Raw genomic sequence first — 7,032 nt, forward strand, 5'->3', positions numbered from 1 at the left:
GATAAAGAGAGTGAGCGCGATAGAGCCAACAATGCGAGTACAGACGCCTAGCAGAGGTGCTGTTCTCTTATTTCAAAGACTTAGCACATATCAATTGGACCGATAATGCATGTCAACATTTAAATTTTTCCCACAATTAACCGTCGGTAGCAGACCGAGGTATTGGGTAATTAACTCGTCACAAAATGGCTTAACTTTGCTATTAGCTTCTCCACGTGGGTAAATTAACCTGAAAACTATTTTACTTACTTTGTCTATTTTCCTGATGATGATGCTCCAATTTTTCCTCCAATCGTCTTAACTACTTTTTCAAATATTTGTATTCCTCATCTTCAGATGGGGGTCTCCACGATTGTCTTTATCAATTTATATTACACTGAAAATCACTCCTTATATTCTATGTGATCGGCTCGAAGAAGAAGAATGAAGAACTTGAGCTTAAACAGTCGGAGGGCAGTCAAAAATTTTGACTTTGAATATGTGACCTTATTTTCGCGTATTTTATTTCGTATTTGACGTAATTCATAATGGATAAAAATTCATTACTTACAACGGATGTTCTTGAATAATAATAGCCATCTATCACTAAAATCTCAATGTATATGGGTGAAAATAAAAAAGTTCTCAGTATCAAGTTCCTAGAATATTAAACGTTTGTTCCTGTAGGAATAATTTTCCTAATTATTGAATTTTATAAAGCTCATTTTCTCTCACAACATCCCATGTCCCAATTATTTTTAGTTTACCTCGTATCAAAATAAAGTTCATTGAGTATGAGGTAATGTCATTCGGTAACGTGCCCCTGACTGTCTTTTACTTTATAGCTATATGTCTTTTAAGAGAAAGCTAAATATATAATTGTTAAATAAACGTATTTTCAGAATTAATTGCATAGTGACAAATTAAAGCTTTTCCCAATTCCATTTAATTTATATCTCCTTATTTGACCAAAATGAACGAGTAGGTAGCCCGAAAAACATGGAGCAATAATTCGGTGTCATACGGTAAGACGATTTTATTATTGGAATAAGCATACTTTGTAGGTGACTTTATATGAATAAAATATTAGAAAAAACATGTTACCCTAACCTTTAAAACACAGGATTATAGATGCATTCGGGCGGGATGAGACAAGAAAGCAACGATTTCGGAAACCTCTCGACTGTCGACAGCGACCAAAAAAGACCATTGGAAGCTTGATGGTCGTCAAAATAATAATTTAATATTAACTGAAGCAAAATAATTTTACAAAAACTAACCACTTCATTCAGAACATCGTTCGGTTATAAAATTGTAAAGAACATTAAGCTTCTGAAAACAGAAACTCTGAAAGAATGTATTCGAATATAAATCAAATTTATACAAAAAATATAACGAATTTTTGGAAACATAACAAGGTAAATGTCCCAGTAATCGTATGGCCAATTCTCTTGTTTTTACTGTAAAATGCTCAAAATAAATTGTTTTTATTATTAAATGTTGCATTTAACATATGTTTAATCATACAGTCAAATTATAACTAGGTTTCACGGTTATTGGGAACGTCACGAGTGCTGAGATATTTACCATATATTTTACTTTTGCCTTATCGTGCTATAAATAACTATATTACGAAAATGAATTTAATATCTGTCTAAAAAAATGTTATTTGTTTTCTCGTTTTAGTGGTTAAAAGAAACTGGACGAGTTCCTTTATGTTTTCTACACTTTTGACTTTTAAATGTGTTTACAATTTTCTATCCTAGTATTTTATCAATGAATTGGTTAGACTTTGTGAATTTATCATATTTAATTACTTGATTTAGTGTCAGTTCATTAAATTGAAGAACTTGAAATTGACGATAGTTCTTTTCGGCCGTCTTATTTGTTGTAATTCCACTTCTATAATGTTCCAATTATACTAACTTATTTTTTAGATTTATACGATATGTCAGACTCAAACTGTGAATTTTATCGTGAATCTTGCCCAATCTTGCTTGCATATTGAAGTCGGGACGGGATAAGATTAAACAATTGAAAGTCGAAGGTTTTCGATAACCAAAATACCTTGAACGCGGGAATATTATACAAGATCCGAGAAATTCTCGCCTCGGCGTGCATCTCTAGTCACAGGATTGATAGGTTACTCTAGGCTAAAAATATTCTATACAATTATACAATTTTGACTCATAACCTTGCAATCCGGTAACACAAAAATTATTTGTAAAACACAAAGTCAGTTCAAACCCGGAAAAAATCGATATTGTCGCGTAATTATTTCATTTAAAAATAACTTTAAATTAACTTAAAGTAATATTTTTCTTTTAATATAATGTTTTGCAACATCAAATGATTTCTAGCCATATAATTGTAATAAATAGAGATAAAAATATGAGAATGATTAATTTTTTTATTAAAATTAATCAATATAATTCTGCCATCTAAGGTAAAAGACTACGTAACTGACTTAGCGTTTTAGAGTTATACTCTTAATCCTGGAAATGGAAAAATCGACCTAAGCGACATTGTCACTTACCCAGGTGGACTAAGATCCGCGATATCATTGTTATATGTGCGATCGAAGTGTGTGGTATCGCGGTTGTAGGAAGAATGCCTGGTGATGCATGGTGGAATAATGAAATTCAGGCTGCCCAAAGAGCAAAGAAAGAAGCGCACAAGAGAACTTTGAACGTCGCAGGTCTTAGCCATTAGAAAAGAAATATATGCGTAAATAATTATGGACACAAGAAGAGGATACTCAAACGATTAATTAAGGAAAGTAAAGATAAAATTAGAGCAGAAGATGAGAAGACAATACAAAACGCTTTTGAAGGAAGCAAGAAACTTCTTTATAAAAAAATTAAGAGAAATAAAAGTACAGGTTCATTCGGAGAATCTAGGGGTAAAGCATAATTAAGACACTGTATTTTCTCATCCAGAGAAACGTGAAATCTCGTCTACAAACTGACAGTCACCTGTCAAGATGATTTTGCCAGGCGTTATTTGGGTGAAATAGATGTTAATAAGCAGGTAAGTTATAACAATAATTATCTAACTTTTAATTTCCTCCCATTTACCAGTGACTATTAGTGTCTTGGAATAAAAATTGTACTTGGCGTGATATAATATCTCAATCTTAGATTAATCAAAACTTTCATGACATTCAGACCACCAAAGCCAGGATGTAAAAACTAAGTCGTGACTGTCTGCATCGAAATTGATGCCTGGGCGTTCGAACAAATTTCCACTAGATTTTCTGCGGAAGTTTAAAGTTATCTAATCTTGCAGTTGCTAGTGTCATATATGAAAAATAAGGTAAATAGAATTGTACAATAAACAGAAATTTGTTTTTCACGATAAGTAGGGATGTAAACTTTCATGAAACTTTAGCCTGATAAAAAGTTTGACAAAACATTGGGGGTTTTGTGAAACATTGTAACGTTTCAAATATAGCGGCAGGAAAATTTAAACTGATAAGATAAAATCCTAAACTGGCCTTAGAAGCCAAATCAATCTGCGCATACACAAAATAATGTTTCTTCTTATCCCTATATTTCATGAAACAAATGAAACTTTGACATAAAACGTTTTCACGTGAAAAGATTACAGTCCTATGAATCTGAAAAGAAAATGGTGATCACTTACTGTCCTAAGTTCATTAGTTCCTATTATGTCCAGCGCGGCGTTATTTGTCCCACCACTGTCTGCTCGTTTGCATTGTAAGCTATGGAACGAGACCACTTTAGCTAGTGATTGAAGTGAAAATACCTTATTGTATATGTAGACGGTCATTACTTTTTCTATACATCCAAGCTTTAGTTCAAATGTCGACGGCCATGACTAACCTGATATTTGGAGATTGCATTAGGAAGTTATAATTTTATTCTAAGCGACTAGTACACACTGTTAAATGAAAGAAAGTTGAAAATTAGGCAAATATTATTGCCATTAATTTTCTTATTTAACAATTATTTAGTCTAATATCGCAAAGCGAACACTTGCTTTGACAGGTGATCAGGTGGCTGACAGCGCGGTTCAGCACTCCACAACTCTGCATGAGCCAAAATTCAGTATCCAAATGATACTTTCCCCTAGGGCCTAGATGCCCAGATGTGCACCTACGTTCAAAGGAATACATTTGAGACTTGAAAATTCTCTCAAATGCTCATTTGGAGACCAATGAAATTTGAGCTGCAACAAATTTAACACCAGCGTTTTTCTGTGAAGTGGGACTGGTAATTAAACAAAATTTCAAAGTAGGCAAAGCGAAAAATAGATTATTTATAAATAGGCTCGATTATAATTTAGATTATTTTGAACACCAACTAAGGTATCATTTAGAGCTTCTTTATCGTTTTGGGTTCCTTTTCAGAAAGTGGGGTTCATTTTTGTGGCAGCTCCTTTGGAACCAAGAATGGGTTCTAATAGAAACCACCGTTTTTTCTGTGTGCCACCGAATCCCATCTAGCCATGTAGATTGTAGAGTGTAGGCTCGCACTGACTGCTTTCGACTCCGTCTGACTCCATCTGAATTCCCGCTAACTGCTCAATGATTGCTCGCACGGGGCGCACCCACGGTTGCACTACTATATATAACGTCAGGGGCGGCGCGGCGTAGTCAGCTTGGGTGCAACGGAGTAGAACATAATTAAACTTTCTTTACGCCAGACCGTCTATTTAAAAATAATATACAAGGGCCGTTTACACATCATTAAGTATTTAATTGTAAGACAGTATATAACCCAGTATGCGGCAGTATTTTGTTATGAAATACTATATAACCTCACTAGTAGTATTAGAAGCGTCTCCACATGAATAGACGTGTGTAACACTGCGAGCTGTGCACGATGTTTTATTATAAATCAGCATTTTATGCAGGGTCGTCTGAAAAGTGAGTCGTGAAAACATACGACTGACTTGACAGTAATCTGCTCGGGCTGTGATTGGTAATCACAACAGTACGGTTAGAGGAAACATTGTGCGTCATCCAGTGGATGTTTCTGGAACTATTTACTACACTTGTCGGTAAAGGGATATCTAACGCTCACTTTTCAGGGGATGTTGCAGGTTCATAACATGGCTGATTTGAGAACTAAAAACAGGTGACGAGCCTGTCAAAAGGTTGCTGTCAGGTTACAGACGATCTTTTATGCAAATTCGGAGGCATACACGTATTATTTTCCAAGATTAGCGTCCAGCAGGCAAAGATACCATTTTACTACTGCAATACCAACGGAAACGAACGGAAATCGTTCGACTTTGTACAAATATGTTTATCGCTATGAATCATAGGTTAAATATATTATGATTCAGAATTTCCTGATTACAGTAAATCATGCTTGTAGGGTTTTAGAGGGTGTAAGATGATGCGTATCTTACCTGTTTGCCAGAAAATTTTTTTTTTGCAATTTTAAGAGTATTACAATTTTTTTAATTAAAACGCAAATTATCCAAAAAATAATCTCAATTTTGTTTAAAAGTCTGATATTTTTAAATATATTATAGTTATGTATAAATTTTTCTCCGGTTCTGATATAATTTCTTGTACAATTTCAAAGTTTACTGGTAAATTTTAAAAAGTTTTAAAGAGGCAAAATGGTGGTGGTTTTACTGAAAATATTCAATGATAATTTATTTAAAATTCCATCGTTTTTTCTCTTGATTTTTTTCAGATTAAATCTTCAACTGCGCGTTATATTTGATATTTTTGTGAAAATATTAATCAAATCTTTTGAGATTGATTTTTATCTTAACAATACAATATTTGGGGGTCTACAAAATAAAGAAGAGCACAACTTAACAGTCCTTTTCTGTTTTTCATCGCAACAAAAACTTATCTTGTTAAAAACAACAGTGTTTAAGAATTTTTTACACATTTTCGCAAAAATTTTAAAAATAACGCTCGATAGGAAAAAACTGTGAGAGGTATTTTTCTAGAATTCTATAATGTATTGAGAAAAAGATAGTGAACGAGTTTCCGTCTTAAACACTCAGGGTATATTCTAAGGGGAAGGGTTAACCAAAATATAAATATTATATGAAAAGCGGGCAATATTAAACATCGATTGCGGGCAGTGTTACATTTTGAAATAAAAACATTAAATAATGAATAACAAAATATTTAATGAAGAATAAAATATGTTACGAATTATAAAATCACACTGTTTGTGGTTACGGAAATTTCCCTAACTTGAACCCCTTTTCCAGGTCGTTTCAGACTAACTTTATGGAATTTTCCATTATTCCAACCCCTTTTCCAGCTTGTTCAACGCAAAAGTTGCACAAAATTCCGTAACTCTAAAGAGTGAAGAATAAAATACGAAGTGTGTTCAAAAAATAAGGTGACTTTATGGTTTTCTCAAAAAATATTCATTTATTCCTAAATATTTATGTTGTCCCCTTCAAAGTAATCCCCCTCAGATATAATACAATTGTGCCAACGCTTTTTCCAATCATCGAAGCACTTCTGATAATCATTTTGTGGTATAGCCTTGAGTTCTTTCAGCGATGCAGTTTTTATCTCCTCAATCGTTGAAAATCGATGTCCTTTCATGGGTCTTTTCAGTTTTGGGAAAAGAAAAAAGTCACTGGGGGCCAGATCCGGTGAATATGGAGGCTGAGGCATGACTGTGGTGCTGTTTTGGTCAGATAATCTTTCACAAGCAACGATTAATGAGCAGGTGCATTATCGTGATGCAAAAGCCACGAATTGTTTTTCCAAAGTTCCAGACGTTTTTTGCGTATCGCCTCTCGCAAACGGCGCATAACTTGAAGGTAATACTCTTTATTGACCGTACGACCTTGTGGTACGAATTCCTGATGCACTACGCCACGGTAATCAAAGAAGACAGTGAGCAAAACCTTCACATTTGACCGAACTTGACGTCGTTTTTTCGGTCTTGGAGACTCAGGATGCTTCCACTGAGACGATTGGGCTTTAGTTTCGACGTTATAACCATATGCCCACGATTCATCCCCAGTTATAACCCTTTTGAGAAAATCAGGATCATTATTGACTTCATTCAACATCCCCTGAGCGATGGTCATGCGATG

The sequence above is a fragment of the Belonocnema kinseyi genome, chromosome 6 (genome assembly GCF_010883055.1).
Source record: "Belonocnema kinseyi isolate 2016_QV_RU_SX_M_011 chromosome 6, B_treatae_v1, whole genome shotgun sequence".
Taxonomy (NCBI): domain Eukaryota; kingdom Metazoa; phylum Arthropoda; class Insecta; order Hymenoptera; family Cynipidae; genus Belonocnema; species Belonocnema kinseyi.